The 26,345-nt window shown below is 41.3% G+C and overlaps 1 protein-coding gene across 2 annotated transcripts in view; it reads left to right on the forward strand.

Moving 5' to 3' along the window:
* Window positions 1-739: 739 nt before the first annotated feature.
* The window catches only part of PAK3 (p21 protein (Cdc42/Rac)-activated kinase 3), a 285,967-nt gene continuing 260,361 nt past the window's right edge, over window positions 740-26,345 (forward strand). The window contains exon 1 of one of the 2 annotated variants that reach the window (XM_011951690.1): window positions 740-1,124. The gene's annotated coding sequence lies outside the window, so the exon portion shown is untranslated. The remainder of the gene's footprint in view (window positions 1,125-26,345) is intronic. The other variant, XM_011951689.1, reaches the window with a different exon arrangement.

A 26,345-nucleotide genomic window follows, 5' to 3' on the forward strand; every position in this document is an offset into this window, starting at 1 on the left:
ATGAAGCAAAATGCTATGCTGAAAAGATCAAGAGTAAGAAGGAGATTTTCATCAGGGCTCCAAACACCAAGAATTGAATCATGAGGGAAGTTTGTGTCTCTGACAATTGGTTTCTTACATTAGCTTTAGGGATGCAGGTTCAAACTGGATCTCCAACTGGATCCGTGATGAGCTTCAACCCTCTGATCCCCAAGAAACCAGTCCTGGTCCTCATCTAAACCGAGTACCCCATTCCTAGAGGAAAAATGGCAAGAAATTTAGGTGACCCCTTGTCACTAGAGAAGCCAGGGACCAGGGTAATGTTGATTGGATAAACTGACTAAAAAGTAGAGAATCAATTTTATGCCACTTGGTTACAGGGAGAGAGATATTGCAATGGAAAGAAATAGAGGAGAAAGGGTAGGATGTAAATGCTGTATGAAGTTACAGGCACTCCAACTCATAAATGTCGATCACAGTGAGCACAGAAATTATATTCTGACTAGTCCAGACAGTGCCCAGCACAGTGTGAGTGCTCACTCAATGCAATGTGATGGTGATGGTAACTGTCCTTGGTCTCTTTCCTTTCTCCTTGGCTATAGGGTTTTCAGAGATATGTGTGTATGCAAGTTACCAGTGCCCAGAAAGAAGATTGAAGGAAGGGGTACGGGCACCTTCTCCCCGCCCTCGCTCCCCACAGCCTCCATCCCCCTGACCCAAACAGTCAGGCTTGAGAGACTGGAAGGGTTTCACTTCCGCCTGGCTGCAGGAACCACAAGTTCCAGACTAGGTCTTAATTGGAATAATCACAGTCAAAATACACCCAGATGCTCTCACACACCCAGACGCGCGCGCATCCCCCGGCCATGGGGCGCACGTGAGCCCGCACCCCGCGTACCCAGCCCTGCCTGTCGCCAGAGCATCCTCAGCAGCTGCCACCGAAGCAGCCTCCTCCTTCTCTCTTCCTCCTCCTCCTACCACCGCCGCCGCCACCGCCGCTGCGGCTGTGATCTATCCCCTCTCGTCCTCCTTCCTCCCCCAGTTCCTGTTCCTCCTCCCATCCCCTGCTCCTCCTGCCCAGCAGCGAAGGGCAGAACCCTGGGCTGCCGCTGTCCTTCGCTCTGACCAAGAAGAGGCTGGAACAGGTCTGTGCATGGGGGGGCGCTTTGTTGCGGACTGCTGGAGCTCTTGTGGCTCCAACAGCCGCTGGGAGGGCACGGGGCTGGAGGGAGGGTAGATTATTTCTCAGTTTTCAGTCTTGCTCTATGAATAGATGGAGGGCGAAAGGTTGGGAAGGCAGCTGGTTCCCTTTGCCAGATCGCCTTCCTTTTTGGTTCATGGCGAGAGAGCACTGAAGCTGCCCGGACTCCTGCCCCCGCCCACCCCTGAAGCTCTCTTTCTTTGCGTCCCCACTCCCTGCATCCACTTCCCCGGGCTGAGCTTTCTCTTGTTCAGGGAGCTCAGGGATGGGGGCGGGGAGAGATGGATGGAGAAGATCCAGCGGGGCACCTGGGTGCCTGGGGCTTTGTTACATACAACAAAACCAGTCCTCATCAGCTTCCAGCTCCAGGCTAGGCTGCAGTCCGCCAGCAATGTGGGGTGTGGGTCGGGCCGACCAGGGAAGTGAGAGAATGTGAGAGGGCACTCCCTGTATGTGACGGCACACAGGAATGCAGTGGTGTGTGTCGTGGAGATGGTGTGGGTTTTGTGTGGAATTCAGTGAGTGCGAGTTGTAGTGGTGTGTGTGTGTGTATGTGTCTGCGCCATGGGGCTGGGCTACTCTTGGCATTACATGTCCTTGGGTCTCATTCCATGCCAAGCCAGACTGCAGCAACACGCAGGTGGATCAGGTCCAACCTGTTCTGCCCACATTGGAAGGATAATGATCGTTTTCAAAGTGATGGAAATCGCCCCAGCTGGGACTGTTGCTTAGGACTTTCCAGATGCAGAATTTCGAGCCAGGTTGACCAAGCCCTACTAGATAGCGTTATTGTTCTCCCAAAGATCCCTAACTTTCTTAGCAGGTTTTCCTCTGTCAGCCAATGAGGATCCAAAGCTCTTACAGTGATCCCTGCAGTGCCTTCCCACACCCATTTTAATTAGAAATTAGATAATAATTTCTTCAGGTCTTACTTACTACAATGAAGTTAGTGGTGTGTTAGGATGTAGTTCTATGTTTGAACTAAAAAGAACAAACTAAATGCACCTATGTGTTAGTCATGAATTTGATATAGAGGTGTTTTTTTTTCTTTCTTGAATTATAAGGTATGAACTGGTATGGCCACTTTTTAATCAAAGAAAGAAGAGATCAATAAAAAGTGAACGAAACTGCTAAACCTTCTCTTTGACACTTTTATTTGTGGTTTTCATAAAGCATTGTTATTCAGGGTTCAAAAATATACAGCTAAAGATAGTGATTAATCAAACAGCAGACATTTTTTGCATACCTGCTATGTGTTAGTAATGTCAAGTATTGAAAGTATAGAAATGAATAAAACATCATCTCAGCTCACAGGGAGTGCACAATCTGGTAGGCAAGATAGAGCATGTAAACAGACAATTAAAGTATGACAAGGGGCAGGCAGGGTATTGTGGGAGCCTGAGGGAGGTTTGCCTGATTGGGAATGGGGGTTATGATCAAGAAAGGCTTCATGGGCAAGGTGACATTTGAGTTGAGTCTTGAAGAATTAATTCACCAGGTTACTAAGTGGAAAATGGTATCCTAAGTTAAAAGAATGGCATGTATGAAGGTAGAGAGGTCACAGTTAAGTGAGACTGCAGGGAGTCCTTGGAGGTGTGACTGCCAAATTCTCAACAAACTCAGAATGGTTCTTTCTGGTTTGGAGTGATGATTGGTGGCACATCCAAAAAAAAAAAAAAAAAAAACAGTATTGCAGATTGATAAAGATCACAACACATCTCTATCTTAGGAAACATCTGGCTCATTTATTAATTAGTGTGCTTTGCTTTAAACAAATCTGATATATGTAAATGTGAGATTGCAAGGCAAATGAACTAAATGGACAATATTTACATTGCAGAATTTGCTGCTTTACAAAATGATTCATAATCAGATTATGTTAATTAACAATGTCTCTCTGATCTTTAGTGAATTTCTTTTAACCAAAAATCCATTAACGAAATTTTTCCGATAGTCCACGAATGGATAAAGACAGGTATACCTGCATTACATGTACTTTTTCCACAAAAATTTACCAACTTCAATGCAGGAATTTCCTCTTATTCTGTGGAGGTTTAATAAATGCTGAAAGAAAATATGAAAATGCTAGTAATGAGTATTAAATCCATAGGCTGTGATCTTTTATCATTCAAACTGTACATAAAATAAAAATTAACCTGAATGGGATCTTGAGGAATTTTTACATTTTAGGTACTTTTAGTAGTTTCACTGGTAATTAACAATGGTACAAGATTTCTGTGCTGTGTGTTAGTTTTAAAATGGATATATAATGACTGCTCTAATACTTTTGCAATTAAGCCAGAACAGAGGCACATTCTGAATCTCCTGTTTTGTTGTGTTGGTGCTGATTGCATTCATAGACTGATAAATGGCACTAGGAGTGAGACTAAGAGACTGATTATTTTTACTGGAAATGCCTGGTGGTCACAAAATTATGCTAGTTAAGAGTGTGGGTTCTGAGAACATGGATCAGCATCCATCTGGAGCACCTCTCCCCTTAAATGAAGACCAAAAATAGCCCTGGGTTCTATTTGAAAGGAATGACAGAAGTAGATGAGCTTGAATGACTTCTTTCCTCATCTGGACAATACCTTGTTGCGGGCGGAGTTGATGGCCTAGGGTACTTTGGGCACATAAAGGTCCTTTGTTCACTGGCTGTCAATACCAGAAGGCATCAGGCAGTATCTCTAAGATACATTCTCCAAAGCTTGGACTGTAATGGAATTGATCTGTCAGCTGTGTTGATGCTCAGGTCTGTCTAGTTACTAGAAAGTGTTTTTTGATGTAGGTTCTAAAGAAGACTAGTCCCATAGAATGTTAGTAGGGCACACCTCCCCCCACCCACACACACACAAACACATAGAGTTTTGTGGTCAAGTTAAGTTTTGGAAATTCTTACTTAAACATAAACAGCTTTGTTTACTGCAGGGCTTCTAAAAGTCTTTACTAGGCTAATGAATATTGTGACTCTCCAGGAGTATAAAATATGCAGCATTTCTCAGATGGAATTACCCACAGAGTCTGGTGTTCCAACAAGCATTTGGTTCTACTGGTGTTGAGAGAAACATTCTTTGGGTAAGAGCATTCTCCGCTGAGTTCTGAGTTCAGAGGCTGTCGGCATCTTGCTGGGTAAGCTTGGATGACTCGCTTTACCCCTCCAGGCTTTCCTTCCATCCCCACTCTGTGAAATGAGGCTGATAATCATCATCACTCTCACTGACTGTGATGGTGTGATGACAACTAAGATAATATCTCTGTAAGTATTTTGAGCTGCTTAGAAGAAAGGCTCTATGTAAACTCAAGGTTATTATTAAAGTGAAGTGAAGAATTAAGGCAATTATCCTGATAATGCAGGCCCAAATTCTGTCTTTCTGCTGAGTTATTGGGCAGACTGCCTCATTTCTCCGCTCTGCTTTTACTGCAGAGACCTATCCTCATTCAATCTTGGCTGACTCAGTTCTCTGGGTTTATTTCCTTTCACATTCTGAAAATTTCAGCATGACCTTTAATTTCCTGGTCCAGAGGCATCATCAGTACAGCCTTCAGAAAAAGTCCATCAACCTGAACATACACTACTGACTAGAGAACCCTGGAGTTAGGAATTAAGTTTCGTTGTAAAGTTGTTTTTATCCTTCGACTAATTGTCTTTCAGAAGCAGTTGTAAAGGGCCATGTTGAAAGCTAGCTGGTGCAGGATTTCTCTCCAGTATCTCCAACATCCAACCTGGTCTGGAGTCCTGTTTACAAGAGACGCTTCTTGAACAACAGTTTCAGGGGTCCGTTTTGTCAATGGGAAGCTGAAGCCATCTTTAAGGAAATTTAAAGGTAAAGGAAATAGCACTCATGTGACTATTGACCCTTCTTGGATCCCTTGACTGCTATTAATTCCCGGAACCTTTTTTTCTTTACAAACTGCCTTGAAAGGATAATGGAGTTCTTGAGACTTAATGGCTGATAATCATTGCAAACTGGGTTTGGGGTAGAGACTGATGCACAAGGCATTCAGTCTCTACCCCAAAATGAATGTCAAGGCATTCGGGTTACTGGTTCTAGAGTACTCTGTACTCAGATTAGCTCTTCTCTGCATGAAAGCAGCAAGCTTCAGTTGTAATTGGAAGGATTTCTGTTAGCCACAAGAGAGAACCATGTGACTTTAAGACTGTGTGATGCTGTAACGCCAGAGTGAAGTTAATCTCTGTTCTGGAGTGCATAGTGGAGATGCTTGTTCAGTGGGGGACATTCATAGAATGGTAGAGCTACAAATGCCTATGGAAGTTTCTCTATTGTAAACCTTATGTTTGGATGAGGAAAATGAGGATGGAAGAAGTGAAGTGAGTTGTCCAAGGTCACACAGCTACCACATGACAGAACAGAAGTCATTCTAAGAGTTGAAACTCAGATCTGCTGCCTCCCAGTGTTCTTCTCTTTGACTTAGCTGCCTTCCTGTGTAGTTCAGGGGAGTGAGGGTTGTCTCATTTGGTGGAACTTGGAGGTCATGTCCAGTCTTGAGCAGTGTGGGCTCTCACATAGCAGTTTTAGTATAAGGATAGGTTTCTAGTGGAGCCCTAAAAGACCATGCTTCTCTCTCTCTCTCTCCATTTCTCTTGAGTGTATAGTTGTCTGATTCACCAAGCCAAGCACCCAGTTGGTAACCTGAGAACTGGATATTCTGCCCAAGATTCATGGTGGATGATGTGATCATCCTAGTCCCTTTACCTTGGTGATTAATAACCATTTCTTGTGTGCCAAGGATCCCCTTGAAAGTCATGAAAGCTACTGATGCACTCCCCAGAGAAGGCCTCTCATCCACGGACATGTGCATGTAATTTCAGGGCCTTGTAGATCGAGAGCTCCTGCTCTGCTTGCTGTTGGTATTGGTATACAGCCTAGGGTCATTCATAGAAGCTCCCTAAATATGAAAGATTCCCAGAGGTGGAATTGTCAATCTTAATTCGGAGGGAAATGGAAATGCTGGGATGAGCTTTGTGCCAAATAGACAAGGGACAGGGAGTAGAGTGGAATTTCTTATGGGTAAAAGAATGGAATTGAATCCTGAATTTGAGATAAAAATAGAAAAGAATTCAGAGAAATGCAAATCAAAACCACAATGAGATACCATCTCACACCAGTTAGAATGGCAATCATTAAAAATCAGGAAACAACAGGTGCTGGAGAGGATGTGGAGAAATAGGAACACTTTTACACTCTTGGTGGGATTGTAAACTAGTTCAACCATTATGGAAAACAGTATGGCGATTCCTCAAGGATCTAGAACTAGAAGTACCATATGACCCAGCCATCCCACTACTGGGTATATACCCAAAGGATTATAAATCATGCTACTACAAAGACACATGCACACGTATGTTCATTGTGGCACTATTCACAATAGCAAAGACTTGGAATCAACTCAAATGTCCATCAGTGACAGACCGGATTAAGAAAATGTGGCACATATACACCATGGAATACTATGCAGCCATAAAAAAGGATGAGTTTGTATCCTTTGTAGGGACATGGATGCGGCTGGAAACCATCATTCTCAGCAAACTATGGCAAGAATAGAAAACCAAACACCGCATGTTCTCACTCATAGGTGGAAACTGAACAATGAGATCACTTGGACTCGGGAAGGGGAACATCACACACTGGGGCCTATTATGGGGAGGGGGGAGGGGGGAGGGATTGCATTGGGAGTTATACCTGATGTAAAGGACGAGTTGATGGGTGCTGACGAGTTAATGGGTGCAGCACACCAACATGGCACAAGTATACATATGTGACGAACCTGCACGTTATTCACATGTACCCTAGAACTTAAAGTATAATAATAATAATAATAATAATAATAATAAAAGAAAAAAATAGAAAAGAAATTGAAGTGAGCTAACCATGTCCCCTTCCTTCAACCTTATGAAAGAAAATGAAGTGGGGAAGCTAGGCAGTTGGGAAATTTGGGAGGACTGGGGAGGCAGTCAGTCCAGAAAGGGTGGCAATCATGACATATTTAAATGAAATAAAAATTCTTCCCAAAGAATGAGACAACTCTTTCACTTCTCTCTAGCTTTCTTACCCTAGTCAAACATCTAAATACCAAAAACTCAGGGCTTTGGGTATTAGAAGTTGTCTTGGATTCTGGAACACTGTGTCCTTGAAAAGGACACATTTAAAGGCTGGGAGTAGGGGCTGGACGTTGTGGGGGAGAGGCACAGCATGCCTCTCTTATTTACAAAAGCATTTTTATTATCAAAGAACACACGCTCATTCTTACTTGTAAAAATAGAGATATTATGTAGAGTGTTCCTTGTCTCTTCAACACTGATCCCCCACCATGTTCACAGGTTGGTATGTATCACGTTGTGCATGTTTTTATGAATATTCACATGTATATATTCATGTACATAAAATAATAAAAGATGTGACCATGTACTGTTCTACAGAATGCTTTTTACTGAACTATATGTCTGAAGATCTTTTCTTGCCAGTATACATCTAGTTATTTCATTCTTTTTTTTTTATTTTACTTTAAGTTCTGGGATACATGTGCAGAATGTGCAGGTTTGTTACATAGGTATACATGTGCCATGGTGGTTTGCTGCACCTATCAACCCATCATCTAGGTTTTAAGCCCCACATGCATTAGGTATTTGTCCTAATGCTCTCCTTCCCCTTGTCCCCCAACCCCCGACAGGCCCCAGTGTGTGATGTTCCCCTCCCTGTGTTTTTATTCTTATAAATAACTGCATAGTATTCTATTATATAATTGTAATATAATCTCTTTAATCCAACCTTTGTTGATGAATTTTTGCATTATTTTTGATTAATTTTACATTATTAAATATTGACACAATGTACCTTCTTGTACATACATCTCTGCATACCATTGTGAGCAATTTTGTCATATAAATTTAAAGTAGTAAAGTTGCTGGTTTGGAGTTTGATTTGCACATTTTTTATTTTAATAGAGCCTGCCAAACTGCCTCCCAGAAAGGCCATCACAATTTACCTTCCCATCAACAATGGCCATTTCTCCACACTCTTCCTCACCAATTTCAGATATTATTGATCTTTTTAATCTTAGACAATGTGAAGGCTGAAGAAAAAATCTCCCTTCTCTTTGCATTTCATTGAGTACTAGTGAGGTTGAACATCTTTTCATGTGTTTTTTGGTCATCTGTATTTCTTCTGTGTTGCCATTTCATATCCTTTGCCTGTTTTTCTTTTGAGTTGTTCTTTCTGCTTCTGATAACTTAGGTCTCCTTCTTTTGAGTTATTCTTTCTGCTTCTGATAACGAGGATCTCTAAATATTTTGGATAGTAACAATTTAACTGTTCTCTATGTTGCAAATACATTAAGCAGTTTATCATTTGTCTTTTAACTTTGATTTCGATATCTTTCACTGTACAGAAATGTTTACGATTTTTTTAAAAATCACAATTTTCAATCTATTCCTTTATAAGCAAACAATGCCACAATTGGATATCCTTGCACTACGTCATATACAGTTGGCTCATTATTTCCTTAAGATAAATTATTAGGATTAGATTTTTTTCAGTTAATATTTTTCTAGATATTGCCAAATTGCTTTCTAAAATGTTTCTAGCAAGTTACACTCCAACTACAGTGTATACAAGTACATTTTCCCCCTCCTCCTGATGTCTTCTGATAATTCAGGTTTCGGCTCTTAAATCAAATGCTAGGCTGCAATTCATACTTGACTGGGAGGAAAGGAAAGGCTGGGAAAGGCTGGGAGCAGAAATCCCTAACTGCACATGGAACACCTGTAATACATGTTTCACCTTCAATTATTTAAGTAAACATGCTCGTTAATTCATTTTCAACTAGGACTGTGTCGAAAGCATTTTCCAACATTAAATTCCTCTAAATTCACAGTGAAATGAATGACCATTTATGGTCATCTCTGCTGGCAGCATCCGCATCAACAGGCAACGATGAACGAACTTTAGAGCTGTAGCTCATCTTAAGACACTTGGAAAAAATCTACTGCTGCATCTTCACTGATCTCTGAGGTCAGCTAGATTGGTTCCATAACTTTCTGAAGGCTGAGTGATGAGTAGGAATCAGTTTCTATCTAACTTGGTTTCCTGCAAAGAGGACAAGTTTGAGGTCCTCCCATGAGAAGATATTCTAACAGAAATAAACAGTGATGTCACCCTCTGCAAAGGGAGTAGTGGTGTAGCTTTTCCCCTCACTCTGCCTGGGCTTGCTTCATCTTCTTGTGCCTGTTTTCTGCCAGTATCCAGATATGGTCAAGGGTATTTTGGTGTGTGCTTTAGGCCAAAGGTAGGGTCTGTGGATTAGAAGACGGAAATCTGAGTGTTAGTTTATGCAGCATATGAATATCTTTTGTCTGAAGAGCACAGTAGCAGCCTAAAATCCTTTGGAGGTGGCAGGTCAATGGGGAAACATGAAAAAGTGGTGATAGTTGTTGCTTACCCATTTTACAGATGGAGAACACATCTGGAAAGGAGAAATGCTCCAAAAGTTGGACACTGCTGGAAAAGGATTCTGGCATACCTCCTAACACTTGCTAGCTAAAAATCTGGCAACTTCTCCCCTCTAGGGATATATGTAGGTGCCTTTAAAGTGAAGCTTCCCAATTTGGTTTGTTTAATAATGCCCTTTGTACTTACCCATCATTCACTTTACCTAGTGCGGTACTGACACAGCCCACCCCAGGGATGATTTTGAGCTGTCAGAAGATGGGTGGATTATTGTCCCCAAAGGAATAATTTGGATTACTTGAACTATTGACATTTATGAGTTGTGGTTTTCCACTTACCTCAAAATCTTGGTATTTGGCAAATGACTTTAGATTGTGTCTAATATTTGTCTTTTTTTCCTCCTTTTTAAGGGTTTGGACTAGAGTAAGCATAGTTCACCGAGGAAATGATGGCCAGATAATATAATTATCAAATTTTGCTGCCTTGAAAAAAGTGGTTTTAGTTTTTATGCTAATGAATATCCTGTTTTAATGCTAGCATTTCTCTTTTTAATTGCCAAATAATTTAAAATTGAAACATCATAGCCACAAATAAGGATTCTACGCATAAATCACATGATATATTTATACTTTTTGATGGTTATAAGAGGAAAGGTCATCTTTCTTTTTAAAACTATGCTTGCTACTTTAAGTAGAATTGGGAATTATCATGTTTTTCTTTTCTAATGAACTATTCTGCAAAGGTAACATTGTTTTTTTAACTCTGATTAGAACTGGGAAGAGATGTCTGACTCCATACTTAATCCAAAAATAAAAACCTCATTAACAAAGAGGCAAAGAGAGTCAGTAAATGGAACTTACATTAAATTGGGAAGCAGAAGTCCAGGGTTCGAGTTCCGGTTTTGTTATTAATTAGTTGTGTGACCCTGAACTAGAGCTTAAATGTCTCTGAGCCTCAGATTCCTGACATATAAAATGAGAGCATCCTTAGGAATCAATAATCCATATTGCAATTCCTTCACCTTAAACAAGGCATTCTCATCTCCAAAGTCAAAGCTTGCTTCGTGACAGAATCACTTGGGGACACTTTAAAAATATATTTTGAAGGCCCCACTTCAACCAGTTGAATCTGAAACTCCAAGGGTAGACCCAGGAAATCTATTTGTTAACTAGCTTCTTAGGTGATTCGGGAGAAGACTGGAACACCCTCCAGAGGTAACTTTCAGGAGGCAAGATCTCCTGGTGCTTTCTGGTGTGAGGGAATGAAACCATTTTCAAAAGTGGGGAAGTCCAGGTCACCTAGGAGCTCTGGCTTAGAAATCTATGATATGAAACTACACTCGAGGAGGCTGGCTTTTGGCCTAGCTCCCTGGGACTGATTTCTGCAGAGGTGAATGGAGAGCACAGTGTTCTTTTTAAGAAGAGCGAGTTTGGACGAACAAACTGACCAGACATTCAATAATAAGTATATTTCAAGTCCTTTGGCACAATACTTTGAGAAGAAACATTACTGAGAGAGGGCACAGTGATTTCTATAACTCTTAGACTGTTTTGGTCCAAGCTTTCCTTTGAATCCTATTTCAAACTTCTATTCCCTCTGTGACTTTTTCAACTTTTGTTCTTCTTCCCTTCATTAAATTCACAGTGTTGCAGTGGGTTTTTCCCACTTCCCCTTGATCTCACTGATCCAATTTCCTTCCACCATAGGCACTCTCTCGATACCATCCTACCTTCTAAATGCCAAAAAGAAAGGAGTCAGCACTAATGTACACCATTTTGCTCCACTACTTCCTTCTGCCCCAGCTTTCAACCCTTTACTTCATTATGAGAGTAGTTGGAGCTAGGAAAATGCTTCTCTAAGGCAAACTTTCAGAGAGAGCAAACACTTCTTTTTATATATAGCTCCCATTTATTAAGTGTTTGCTGTGTGTCAGGTATTGCACTGCTCTTTGCATGTGTTGTCTCATTTAATTTTCTCCACAATTCTGTTAGGTTAATACTGTTAGCATTCCATTTCACAGAGGAGGAAACTAAGGCTCAGAGCAGCTAAGTGATTTGCACAAGTTCCCTCAGATGGTGAGCAGCAAAGTGAATCTGTCTGGTCTTGGGGTCTGAATGGTTAAACAGAGTATTCTGCTATTAAGGGTTCCCTGTGGTAATAAGACTGTGTTACACCAAAGGGGAATGTATGAAGCAACAGATCTTCTTGGGTGTGACCAGTCTGAGCCTTGAAGCAACAATAAAGACCAGGAAGGAAAGGGGAGGTTCATTTTAACGGCAGCAAAATTTGCCAGAATTATTGTGTATCATTGTAGGGGTGGGACTCAGAGATTAGTTTTGATTTTTGTGAATTGTTAACTGAGTAAATCTCTAAATATTGTCATTGAGAGATAAATTCCTGATATCCCCATGACTATTGTTTGTTTCACAAATCATGGGAATGTGGAACATACTTTCTGTTTTCCTCCTCCTACTCCCAGCAGAAGACTAGTGCCAAGGGTATAGAGGATCTCTGGGAGGCAGGGAGTGACTTCCTGGATGTTTTCAGCTAAAGGGGGCCTGGGTGGGGGAAGACAACAAGGGGGAAGACGCAGAATAACTTGAACAACAGTGTTGTTGGCTTGGATTACCGGGTTTCCAGCTCACTCGAGTTCTTCCTGTCTGATTCTCACTGTCAAACTTGCAGCATGCAGCAAAGGATATTTGGCATCCACCAATACAGACTCATTGATCTAGGACTGATATGATTCAAACTCATGAACATAACCAAAGCATGCACTGCAATTTCCAGGCTGTACGTATGGGACCAAGTCCATCCTTAAACCCTAACCTAATGCCCTTTTTGAAGTAGCCCAACTTTTCACTTTGACTGTAGTATAGGCCATTGAGCAATTTAACATCACTGCACAAAAACAGACCATTTGTTTTCTTTTCCACAGCTCTTTCCTAGAAAGATCTTCTATTGGTTATAATTTCTCTAAAAATTCCCTTCCAATTGGAGCCCTCAGGGGAGGACTTGCACCCATTTTCTGCAGTATCTGTCCTCTTTGTTGCCGTTTCCAGTAATGAGAGTCAATAGGCATCAAGAAATCAAGGATGAGCCAGGCATGGGGCTGTGCACCTGCAGTGCACCTCAGCTACTAGGGAGGCTGAGGTGGGAGGATCACTTAGGCCCACGAGTTTGAAGCTGCAGTGAGCTGTGATTGTGCCACTACCCTCCAGCCTGGGCAACAGAGTGAGACCCTGTCTCTTGATAAAAAAGGAAAGAAAAGGAGAAACCAAGAAACTACAGTCTTGTAAGGCCTCAATTGCTTGCTCCGTGTCTAATGCCAGATAAGTCACTCTGCCTCTTTAGGCCTCAGTTCTTCCATCTGCAGTGATTCTAATTCTCCCTTCTCTGTGGAAAACTTGAATCAGATCACTGAAAACAGACTACTTTGAAAGAAAAGTGGTCCAAGATATACGACTATGAATGTCTTCATGTTTTCCCTGGCAAAAGAGCTGTTTTGGAGCAAAAGAGAGGGTAGGGTAAAGGTTAAAAGATCACTTGCTTAAGTTTAAGTCCCTGCTCTGCCTTCTCCTAGCTATGTGGTCTTGGAAAGTTCCTTAACCACCTAACTGCCTTGGCTCTGTAAAATGGAAAAAGTAATATTAGTACTTACCTCACAGAGTTGTGGTGAGGAATCAAAGAGATAATCTATGTCTGTCCAATAGATAGTGTTTATTTATGGCAACTATTTTTATTTTGAATGTATGAAGCTCCATGAAGAGGTTTGAATCCTGGCTCAGGCACTTTGGACAGTCACTTAGCCTCTCTAAACCTCTGTTTCTTCACCTGTGTAATGGGGATAATAACAGTAGCTACCTTTTAGGGTTTCTTGAGGAATATATAAGATAATCCCTGCAAAGTTCTCAGTACACCACCTGGTACACAGAAGTGCTCAATAAGCTATTGCTCTTATCATTCGATTGCCATCCTCAGAGACCTTGTGGATCCTTTGGTCCCTGCTTTTCTATATCTGGACCACCTATGGGCCTGGTTGCCGCCCCAGGAAATATTTCTGGTGCCTGTGATGTACTATTATCCCCATTTACCCTTGTTTGGGTTAAGTAGAGGAGATGGCCTTTTAGCATGGCAAGGCCCCAAGACTGAGGGGGCTTCCTGCTAAAGCACTGCACAAGGGCTGCTTATGGAGAGCAGCTGATTCCTTGACCTCGAAAATGGTTCACGCAGTGACAAAAATGGGAACAAAGCAGACCCTGCTTTATGACTCCCACAGGAACCTGGCCCCATGAAGCACAAAGTTCTGTCACTGCCCTCCCCACGCCTCCCCTGTAGGCTCCACCAGCCATATATTCCCTTCTGACATTCCTCCAAGACAACTGGTCAGAGAGCCCTTCGTCTCCTCCCCAAATAATATGCTGAGTAAGGCAACCAGATGCTGCCATAGTGACAATTCCTACCTGATCAATAGAGCTGGGAATTAAGCCCTGGTGACAGGACCTGCTTTGTGGAGGGCCTCCTCCCAGGGCATCACCTAGCTCAGCCTGGTAACGAAGGAACCCGCCCTACTCACCACTGGCTGTGTACTAATCTCTGGGCCTTTCTCTATACATTAATCCACATCTCTGGGGCCCCAAAGTGACCATTTCAGAGAAATTCTGACCTCATTGGATTTCCCAATGTCTCTGCCTTAGTTCAGGCCTTCATGATTTCTTGCCTGAACTATATCATATTATTGTTTCTGCTACTTTTACTTCTATGAATAACAATAAATTATAGCTAACAGTTATTGTGTGCTTATTATGTCCTAGGTGCTGTGCTAGCATTTGCATGTATTATCTCATTTAATAGTCACAAAAACCCTATGAGGCAGGCACTATTATCCCCGTTTTACAGAGGAGCAATTATAATAGCAGTTAACATATATTGAATGTTTACCATGTGCTAGGCACTGTGCTAGCTGCCTTATATATTTTTTCTCATTTAATCCTCATGATAACCATATGAGGTAGGCATTATTACTACCAATAGAGATATCTGTAGGCCTCTGGCAGTAAAGGGCTGGATGAGAATCCTGATACTTATGAAATATTCAGAAGGGTTGCATGACCCAAGAGGACTTTGGATGTACTTTTACAAGTCCTTCCTCATCACCCCTTTCCACTTCCTCACTAGGTGCTTGGGTACAGTAGACATTGCTCATTTTGAATCTTGCAAGGACCCTGGCCATGGCTGGTGATAGGAGGAGTGGTGAATCTTTCTTACCCTGGGTTGTTTTGGGGATATCTGGGATCAGGCTATGGTAGAGGCACAAAAATTTTCATGCCTTGCTCATGGTGTTTTCCTACTTGGTCTTCTCTAAAAATCCTTCTCAGACCATGTCACTTCTTTCTTTCATTCCTTTAGTATTCGTCCTTTCATCCCAAGGACACATGTTGATTACCTACTATATACTAGGCAATGTGCTAGACATTTGGAATATTATTATAAGCAAAACAGACATAAAACCTACCCTCAGGAAGCTTATGTTCTAATGGAGGAGACAAACATTAAACAAATAAACTCAGACATACGTAATTGTAAATTATAGTAGTGCTGTGAAGGAAAAGTATAGGGTATGAGAGGCAATAGCAGGGAAGACTTCATTGAGATGGTTGGGGAGCATGAAGAAAGGCCTTTCTGGGGGAAACGACATTTAAGCTGAGGCCTGAAACATGAATAAATATTAACAAAGAGTGTTTCATGCAGAGAGAGCAAATTGTACAGACACCCTGACGTGGGTACTTTCCACATTCAAGTGACTAAAAGAGATAGTGAACCGGGAGAAAGTGATGCTCAATGAGGTTGGAGACCATGCAGAACCTTGCAGGTCATGGTAATGAGTTCCCTTTTTATGCCAAGAGCAGATGGAAGCCACTGAAGTAGAATCAGTGAAGTACGGGCAGAATCAGGGTAATGTAATTCATAGTTTTACAATATCACTCTGGCCACTATATAAAATGGAACTTAAGAGTGGCAAGAAGAGAAATAGGGGCAAGCTAGGAGGCCATGACAGTAGTCCAGGAAAAGAGATGGTGATGGCCTGGACTAGAGGTGACAGTGGCCATGAAGAGAAGAGCAAATGCAGCATGTGTTTCAAAAGGGCTTACTACTAGACTGTATATAGGGACTAACAGGAGAGAGGAATCGAGGAAGATTTCCATGTTTTGGCTTGAATAACGTGATGAATGATGTCCATTTATGTACATGGGAAAGTACCCTGGAGCAGATTGAGTTGAGCTCTCATCCTGTGCCATATTCAGTCTAAAATGCTCATTTAGCATATAAGCTATATTACCTTGTTTTGGATGATAATTAACATGAATGCATTTGTTCTCTCCCTAGGTAAGTTTTAAGCTCCTTGAGGACAGTGGCTCTGTGTCTTACTCATCTCTATATTCCCCAAGGCACCCAAGATATAATTTATTAAATGCTGACTGATTGATTAACTAAGGGAAGAGGTTCCTTTCTCTTTCAACCTTACTCTTCTTGCCAAGGCATGGGACATGACTCTGGATTATGCTTTTTTAAAAAACAAATGTGACATACTCAATGACTTATATTCTTTGATATAGACTTTGAACTTCATTCAATCATTAATCACCTTTTGAATAACTCCTGCTGTATGAACATGATACAAAAGGCGCACATACATTTGCTCTGCAGAACACCCTTCAGCAGTGCAGTACAGGCTATGGAGTCACAGACGAATGGTCTCATGGGAATGTGTAGGCTAGCTCAGGATTGGCAGAGCAGAAGACTAGAAGTAGCCTAAAAGCCTGAGTTGTTTAGGCAGTTAGTTTTAACTCTGGGATAACTTCACTCCAATGATTTCCTCCCAAAAGGGTCTACTCAGAGTTTCAAGACATCTTAATTCCCCATAATGCTTCTCCATTTGTGCCATCCTCTGCCACTACCCCAAATGTAAGTTCCTTTCCTCTCCTGGGGATTTTCATCCTCATACATGTTTCTGCTTCTCTTTACACTCTATCCTCTTTCTCGGGCTTTCAGTCTGTATCCTTTGAGATCTATGTTGCACATCAACAAACTCCCCTGGTCCTTCACCATCGTGTAGTATAAACTACCTCAGTACATCACAGTGCTGGCTACATGTTAGCATCACCTAGGGAGCTTTTTAACAAGTACTGAAGCCTGGACCCCATCCCTAGAGATTCTGATTCATTTGGCCTGAAGAGAGACCTAAGTTTCCATACTTTTTAGAGCTACTCCAGGTGATACTAACGTACTGTCAGGTTTTCACACCACTGGTACCTGCTTGCCTTAACTGACACATCAGTTCTCTTGCAGCTTATCAAGCGTAAGCTGCTCATTCTCCTGAGTTGCACATTCTACAGAGCTGAGGGGTGATAGCCACACTCTCCGATTTCCCCAGAACTATTTTTAGGCCTTTTATGTTCATCCTGAAAAAGAAGGAAAAAACGCCAACAGATAACAAAATTAAATGCAAACTACATTCATTGATTTTTAAAAAAATAAATTGGTTTTCAAATAAAATAAAATTACATCAATGCTCCCTGGAAGTGTCATGGCATCTATACTGCCCACTCTTTTCTTTTATCAACTCTTGTCTTCCTCATGTACCCACACTGTTCCTAAATGTTTAATACTTGGTTTATCAGTTTCCTCTCCAACCTAAGTCCTGTTTTTCTCCTGGAGGACTTTAGTCGCTTTGTTGACAATCTATCCAACATTCTGGACTTACAATTCCTTCATTACTTTGACAAATATTTATGGAGTGCCTATGTACCAGGCACTGTTGTAAGTAAGTACTAGGTATGGAGCAGTGAACATATGGACAAAATCCCTGCCCTCAAGAAGCTCATTATCAGAAAGGTGTCAGTGAGGGAGATAATCAATCAATCAGTGGGCAAATAAATGTTAATAAGCACTATGGAAAAATTTAAGCAGAGGATGAGGGAATGCTAGGAGAGAGGGATCAATTTTAAATGTAAAGTAATAAATTTCAACAAGAATAGGCTTCACTGAACTACCCTTGCAAATATCTTGAGGGAGAGCGTTATAAACATAGAGAACAGCAAGTGCAAATGTCCTGGGACAGGAGTGTACCTGGCTGTGAGGAAGTAAGCCTAGCTTAAGCTGAGTTAGAAGGTGAGGTCAAGGAGGTAACATGGAGACAGGTCTTATTAGGCCTTACAGGAAATTGTAAGGATGCTGGCTCTTACTTTGAATGAGACAGTGAACCACTCACTGGAGGGGAGGGTTCTGGGTATGGAATGGAATAGGGTCTGACTTTTATTTGAAGTTTCCTTGATATCAGTTATCTCCACTCACTTTCATCTCTACTCCACTTTGATAACCTGTCCCCATTGCCAGCTCCTGGATTTTGTCTGCGAACTGTTCTACCTCTGAAATCTTAAACTCTAGTATTTTAATTGAGAGAGCTTACATATCCAGCTTTTTCATGCTAATTATACTTTCTCTTTTATTTCATCTAAATCTCTCATCTCTTGATTCTACAGAGGTCTTCTTGGATGTTAGTCCCTCCTGGCTTCCCTCCTTTCCCTCTCCCTCCTAAATTCCATAGTGCATCTTTTCCAGCGATTCGCATGTGTCAATATTTTTTTCCTAGTTAACCCTATATTATAGTGGTTTAGCAAAACCCAAACCATAGATCATTCTAGTCGATCTTGTTCCTGGCTGCACATGAGAATGACCTGGGATGCTTAGAAACATACTGATACCTGATTTCACTGGTTTAGGATGGGGTCTGGATATAGGTATTTTAATCATCCCTAAGTGATTGTAATGAGCAACCAGATTGAGAACTTCTGAACTAACCCAGCATCTGCCTCTTCATTTTCTATACCTTAACATTTGAGCAGAAAACCAAATATAAACAGCTCCCTGTAAATTGCTTGGAAATCTTACAAAGTGATCTTGGTAAGCTACATGTCACTTTTCTGTTACGTTAAATCAACTTGCACCACCCTCTTCTAGGCTTCAACCTCACTTCTGTCTCCATCTCTCCTAGAAGATTACTTCTTTTCCCATTTCATAGAGAAAATAGCAGCTTGTAGGGCCCCAAGTTCCTGCCCTTCTACCCCAACCTAGATGTACTTGTGTCCACTTTTATCCTGTTGTCTCCTCTGGCACTTCCAAAACTTTCCTCATTCTTGTAGCTCTTCAACATCTTGCCACTGGCTCTTTTCAAAATATCTACAATCTCTTTTGTCTTTAAAAACCTTCTCTTCAACTCCAGATTCTCACTTGGGAGCTACTGCCCTATGTCTCTTCTTCCCTTCACAGCCAAGCTTCTTGAAGAAAAGGAGTCTTTAGCCAATCCCATTCTCTCACCTTCCATTCACTTCTTCAGTCTGCTGGAATTTGGTTTCTGCTTTCATGAAACACATTTTGCTGTGGACACCAGTGGTTTCCCAAGTAACAAATCTAATGAATAGCTCTCAGTCTTTTTCTTTATTTGGTGTTTCTGAGTCATTAATTTTATACTGCTTGTCTTCCTGAAAATCTGTTCTTTCATGGAGTTCATGAAAGTATTCTTTCTTGATTTACCTCCTACTTCTTTGGCAGCTTCTTGAGTTCTTCTTCCTTGTCCCAGACCTGAAATATGAGTTTGGAAAAATATGAGGAATCTCTTTTTACTACTTCACATTTTTTTCTCAGCAATTTTATACATGCCTTTGGCTTCAAGTATCACCTACATGTTCCTGACTCCCAGATATATTACCCTCACTATGGATCTCTCTCCTTAACCCTAGATTTGTTTATCAGACTGCCTATGGACTGTCTCCACCTGGGAATTCCACAGGAACCTCAAAGTCAATGTGTCCCAAACTTAACTTGACCTTTTATAAATACTCTGACTCCACCAAACCAGAAAGTGGAGTCATCCAAGATTCCTCCTTCATCTCCCTCACCTTCTACAATTACCAATCCTCCCAAGACTGTCTCTAAAATCTTTGTTATCTATTTGCTCCTTTGCATCTTGACTGCCACATCTCTAGATTCTCATCATTTCTCATCTGGACCACTACAATATCTTCCTAACTGGATTTCCTGGCATTATAACAACCTCCTTCAAGCTGTCCTGCAAAGCTGAATAATCTTTCCACCATGCAAAACTTACCTTGTTATTTATCTGCTCCTATGCCATTAATCATTAATGACTCGCAAGGACTTATAGCAGTGGTTTTCAAGTTATACTTCATGCATCCCTGTGTGTGTTCTGGAGTGAAGTTGGGGGCAGCAGGCTGAGTAGGACACACAACAGGGCCAAGTCTCTAATTTAACTAGGACAGCTGTGCTTTATATCTGTTTATCATCCTGACCTCTGAAGATATTTTCCATTAGAGTGAAAATTCTACAGCCAAAAGAAAAATTTGAATGCCATTGATATGGACCTTCATAACTAACACACTCAGTATTTATCAGGAACAGAAGGGTATCTCTGACATCAAGAATGTGAAAGCTTCACAGGCCTTGTGTCCAGGAACTTTATCCCCTCCAGATGTATTCATTTGGTTGCAAGGCCCAGAATGAGGCCTCTCACAGCTTGATGTGAACTTTTGTGTGTTGTAAGGCCCTTTCTCTACCTTTCAGAGCTACTAGTGCTTGTTATATACATGAAATATGGAACTCTGCCTGAAGAACAACCATGGCCTTGATGTAGGCACTATCCCTGGTCAGCATCAGATATGAAATTGCACATAGTTCTATAATTTGCATTTTCTACTTAATATATGTCTAATATACTCCTGAGTGATTGTAGAGCCTATTTAAAAGCTCAGAATACTCCATTGAATTAAAGATTTTTACATGTTTACTTCATGAAATGAAATTCTGTTGCCTTTATCAGAACTGGGAGAACCTTAAGACATCCTGTCCAGTCCTCATGCTGTGATCCCCATGGGAACTAATTCCCAGTGAGCTCTTCATTCTCAGGGCAGCTTAGTTGCCCTCATTTACTCTTCCAAACTGTGATTAAGCTCGGCCGTAGGCTTTTCATCTGCATCCAGGAAAGGGGAAAATGCACACTCTTACCTAAAAACAGGGAAATTTGCCATTGATAAATCTGGTGGTTCCCAGGCTCATGCTATAAAATTGCCTGAATTTGTCCAGTTCAGAGAATGTTCATGGTGAGTGGAGCCTATGGCCATGCCCAGGCTTGACTGACCTAAACCTCTAGTGTCATCTCTTCCTAAACAAATATTCTTATTAAAACTTCTGTTAAGTAAAACACTGAATTGAAAATTAGTCTTTCATCAGGTTCTAGTGCTGATTGTGCCACTCAACTTCCTGTATGACCTTGGGCAAGTCACTGAACAATTCTCATTTGAACACAGAAAGGACAATGTTGAACCAAGTGATCTCTAGGATTATTTTCAGTTCTGATACCTTGAATCTTTGATGCTAGGAGATAATTGCTATGCAAATGCTTTCGAAAGTTCAACATGCTATATCAGCGTGAGGTGTTATGATTACTTAAACTTACTGCTTTAAGTTCCCACAGAGAATAAGGAGAAGTAAAGGAGCCTCCCTGATACACAACTGGGCAAGTCAACATCTGAATCATCTGAAGTTAGCAGGGTAGTGTTGTTTACTGGGAAGAAAAATAATAATAAGAGTTATTATTCATTGAAACATGACCACATGCCAAATAGCATGCTAGTCACTGTCATATACATTTTTTATTATTCATCCCCACAATGAATATATTATTACTATTATTTTTGCCGTCATACCCCTAGCAATCGATGAAGCTAAGGTTTGAACCATAATTTTTCTGATTCAAAAGCTCAAGTATTTTCAAGTGTGAGAAAATGTGAGACCCAAGACCATGTTTTCTAGCCCAGTACATCTCAAACTCTAATGCGTGTATGAATCACTAGGAGATCTTGCTAAATTCAAATTGCTGACTCCATAGGTCTGGGGTGGAGCCTGAGCTTCTGCATTTCTAACAAGCTTCCAGATGCTTCTTGATGTAGCAGGTCACTTTGAGTAGCAAGAGACTAGAGACCTTTATATGGAAATTCTCTGGCCTATATTTGCCCCTGGAGCAGGGCTGCACAGACTGTGCACTGCACAACTCCAGGGAGCACTGTTCACATTGTAGTCTCTGTTCTGTGTGCCTCTTGAGTTGTGTACTGTGCTCCCCTTGCCCTAGAATGAGAACATTGTGAATAGTGAGTAGATCTACAGAGTCTTCCTCTACCTGGGCCATGTCTGAAGAACAGGAAGTGTTCTTTCCTTCAGAAATGAAAAATGAATCAGTGCTGTTGAGAAAAGAAACACAAATACAGTCTGCCCACAATGAGGGTGGCCCATTTGGTGTTCTAAGGCAAGATGGGGAGGAGGGGGAGAAGGAAGCTAGCTGGCAAGCTGGCTGGCTGGCTGACTGACTGACTGGCTGGCTGGCTGACTGGCTCGCTGGCGTGGCAGGTCCCATTCTTATGCTAACAAAGCCTTGATTCCAGGCAGCAGCTGCTGCTTGTGTGGGTGCTTGGGCCATTCATAGCAGCTTGCTTTACCAGTGCCAGACCCCCAGAACAGGTGCGGCCGCACTTGTTATTTTGCTCAGTCCTGACCGTCCAGACAGGGAGCTGATTATCACTATGAATCTGGGATTGCTGCTGATATTCCAGCTTCTCCCAAACAAAGGGGCCAGCCTTGAGACAGCTGTCTTTTCTGGCCATAGTGAGGCTGACTGCCCTGAAGGCCATGTGGGCCTCAGGGAGGTGGGTTTGCATTGCAAATTGGACAGAGAAAATCAGACCCAGGTAAGCAGTTCTTCTGAAACAGGTCAAAGTGTCTGAAAGTCACAAAGTTTGGGGGCTTAAGCCCACAGTCCCTAAGCAGGAGCTCAAAATCTATTGAGATCTCTCCAAGCTCCGCTTCTCTGGTCAGATGCTGTTTTCCTTAGCCTTCCCTTGGTCTAAGTTCTGCTGCAGTGGCCAAGGGCAAGAGAAGGGCAGCCGGCTCTCATTGCCACCTTTCTCCTTTGCTCAGCCTCAGGACCAGGCTTTGGGAACCAGGAAATTAGCTTCTGTTCACAAAAAGGATGGGGACCTATAGCACTGTGAATAAGAAGACCAGCTCCAGGGTGAGGCAGCCTGATACAGATCTTAACTTGATTACTCACTAGCAACAAGCATGAGCTTAGGCAATCATTCAAGCTTCAGTTTTGTCACTTCTCATAGAAGAATAACAATAGTACCTCCCTCAGGGACTATTATGAGGATTTATTATTAATAATAATGAAAGCTAACACTTACAGAGCACCTACTGTAGACTAGGTACTCTTCTAGGTACTTTACACACCATAATTCACTAAATCCTCAAAATGATCCTGTGAGAGGGACTTGTATTATCCCCATTTTATAGATGTGGAAGCTGAGGATCAAAGGAGTTAAGTAATTCGCCCAAGGTCACAAATCTGGTAAGCAGCAGAGCTGAGAATTGAACCCAGCAGTTTGCTCCAGAAACCACGTCTTATGCACTATGCTTTACCGCACAAACTTAAAGTGCAGTGAGCACAGTGCCTGGCACACATAAGTCCTTGCTAAATGAGGGTGGTTATGATTCAGTAAACTGATTTAGCCTCACTGTTTCAACGAATAGCTAAATATGTGTCACCTAAAAAAGGAATGTATATTTTTTCAATAAAAATATGGGTTTCCACAGCTGGAGTCTTCATAATGGAAAGAGTAATAGTCTTTCTTGGCCCCAGGGCTCCAGCTCCATTCACTCACACACAAAGGAGGGTAGGACAATTCATTTTGCCACTTGGCTTAGCAGACCATTTTTGATTCCCAGAGCAGCTTTTCATCTCTACCCACCAAACCACCTCCTCTTCATTCTACTGCCTCTTCAGGCCCACTGCTTCCCCATAACCTTTAGCCCTGTGAATTTGATTCACTTATTATGTGAAAGAAAGGGAGGGACTGAAAAAAGGAGGAAGGGAGGGCAGGAGAGAAAGAAAGGAGAGGGAGTGAGAGATCAAGAACAGAGAGAGAGAGAGAGAGCGAGAGAGAGATCAGGGTTGGGAAGGAGACACTTCTAAAAAGAAAATAATGAAGAAAAAACAGTCAAAGCAGTCCTATTCAAATCTAATCTTAAGTAGATTTTGACTGCAGTTTTAGGAGAGTGTTTATCAAAAAGGAAATATGTCTATAATATACAATTATGTGAGAAAAGCAGGCTGCAAAATAGAAAGTGTTACACCATTTTGAAGTGTATACATACAAATATTTTAAAAAGACTGGAAGGAAGTATTCTAAAATGTTAACAGTAATCATCTGTAGGTAGTCAAGTTGTAGATCACTTTTCTTCTTTAAATTTTCTGTAATTTTTCCAGAATTCTAAATGAATATAAATGCTTTTTGTAATTATAACAAGAGCTAAGGAAAAGGAAAAAGCAGGTATAGGAGATGTCAGTACTGCCTGTATGAGGGATGGATCATGCCCCCAAGAATGTCCTGTACTAGAGAGAAATGATTGTTGTCCTGTGTGTGTTGCAAAATTGCATTTTCTGTGTGCAAGGGAATGCTAGACTACTCAACAAGACCACAGAGAGCTTTGAGGCACATGCTCAGCTCCCAGTCAGCTCTGAGAGTGTCTGATCTTCTTGCCCAGACAAACTCCGGAGAGCCCCGACCTGTGGTGTGTCCACTTAGAATACCATATGTCCCTGACTACAGTTTGGGAATCCAGTGGCAGAGTTAACATTCTACAAACTTGCCATAGGGGCAAAAACCAGAACAGGGCCAAGGAGACAAAAGCAAACAGATCAAGGACTATGAGTGCGGAAGGTCAGAGATGACAACAGGAAAGAGAAGGATAGTATCTTCAGTGAGCTGGAGGGGGTCAGTGCTGAGGTGTCATGTGCAAGATTCTTGTTATGGCTGTGTTGGAGACGGGTAAAAGAGAGTAGGTGGGCACAGGGTTAGGGACAAAGGCATAACTAGGGGCCGCAAACTCAAATGCCTTTGGGGACCAGACTGGTAGCTTAATGATTGCAGGGGCCTGGGTGAGGACTGTCCTGAGCTGGAAGAGAACGACTCCCATGGAAAAGAGCAGTGGGGAGCCTGGGAATTTGGGCCCACTTTACATGTCTTATGAATTTTTAAGAGAAGATAGATATCCAGGTATTTATGTAAAATCTCTCAACAATTAAGTTTTTTTCAATGTCAAGACACTACAGACCAAGCAAAATATATCTGTGAGTCACACATTCAAAAACATTTCACTTTTAAATAATTATAGATTCACAGGAAGTTGCCAAGATGTTACAAAGGGGTCTCTGTGTACCTTTCACCCAGTTTTCCCCAATGTTACATCTACATAACCATCATATAATATCAAACCAGGACAACGACATTGGCACAATGTGTATGTCTAGTTCCATGTCAGTTCATCTCATGTGTGGGTTTGTGTGTCCAACAACACAGTCAAGATACAGACCTGTTCTACCATTGCATAGATCTCCCTTGTCACATACTAGTCACATCCATTTCCCTCCCTCCAACATTACTTACCCCTGGCAACCACTAATCTATTTTCTATCTCTATAGTTTTGTCATTTCAAGAGTATGATACAAGTGAAACAATATATTATGTGACTTTTTGAGACTAGCTATTTTTACTCAGCATAATGTCCTGGAGATCCACTCAGGTTGTTGCATATACTAGTAGTTCATTCCTTTTTATTGCTGCATAGCATTTCATGGTATGGATATACCAGAGTTTGTCTAACCATTCACCAATTGCAGGACATTTTTGTTGCTTCCAGTTTTGGGCTTTACAAGTACAGCTGCCACGAACAATCATGTACAGGTCTTTGTGTGGACAAAAGCTTTCATCTCTAGAATAAGTGTACAGGAGTCTGATTGCTGGGTCATAAGGTAAGTGCATGTTTAGTTTTATAAGAAGCTGCTGAAATGTTTTCCAGAGTGGCTATACCATTTTACATTTTCAGGAGCAATGTATCAGTGATCCAATTTCTCTACATCTTTGCCAACATTTGGTACTGTCACAAATTTTTTACTTCAACCAATCTGACAGGTGTTAGTGATATCTTGTGGTTTTAATTGCATTTTCTTAATGGCTAATGATGTTTAATATCTTTTCATGTGCTTATTTGCCATCTATATAAATTCCTCAGTGAAATGCCTGTTCATGTCTTTTGTTCATTTTCTAATTAAATTTTGTGATTTTCGCCATTGAGTTTGAGTTTTTAAAAATATATTCTAGATACCAGTCCTTTGTTAGATGCATGATTTGCAAATATATTTTTTTCACTCTTCAGCTTTTCTTTTCATTCTGTTAACAGGGTCTTTCATGGAGCAAAGTTTTAAAATTTTTATGATGTCTGATTTATTCATTTTTCTTTCATGGATTACACTTCTCGTGTCATGCCTGAGAACTCTTTACCGGCCCTGGGTTTCTAAGATTTTTCCCTTATGTTTTCTCCTAAAAGTTTATAGTTTTATGCTTTACATTTAAATCTATGATCTATTTTGAGTTAATTTTGTGTGAGGTATGAGATTTAGGTCAAAGTTCATTATTTTGCCTATGGATGTTCAATTGTTACAGCCTTATTTCAAAAAGGCAATTCTTCCGCTGACTTTTTTTTTTTTTTTTAAACAGAGTCTCGCTCTGTC

This window comes from Colobus angolensis, unplaced genomic scaffold (assembly GCF_000951035.1).
Source record: "Colobus angolensis palliatus isolate OR3802 unplaced genomic scaffold, Cang.pa_1.0 Scaffold324, whole genome shotgun sequence".
NCBI lineage: Eukaryota > Metazoa > Chordata > Mammalia > Primates > Cercopithecidae > Colobus > Colobus angolensis.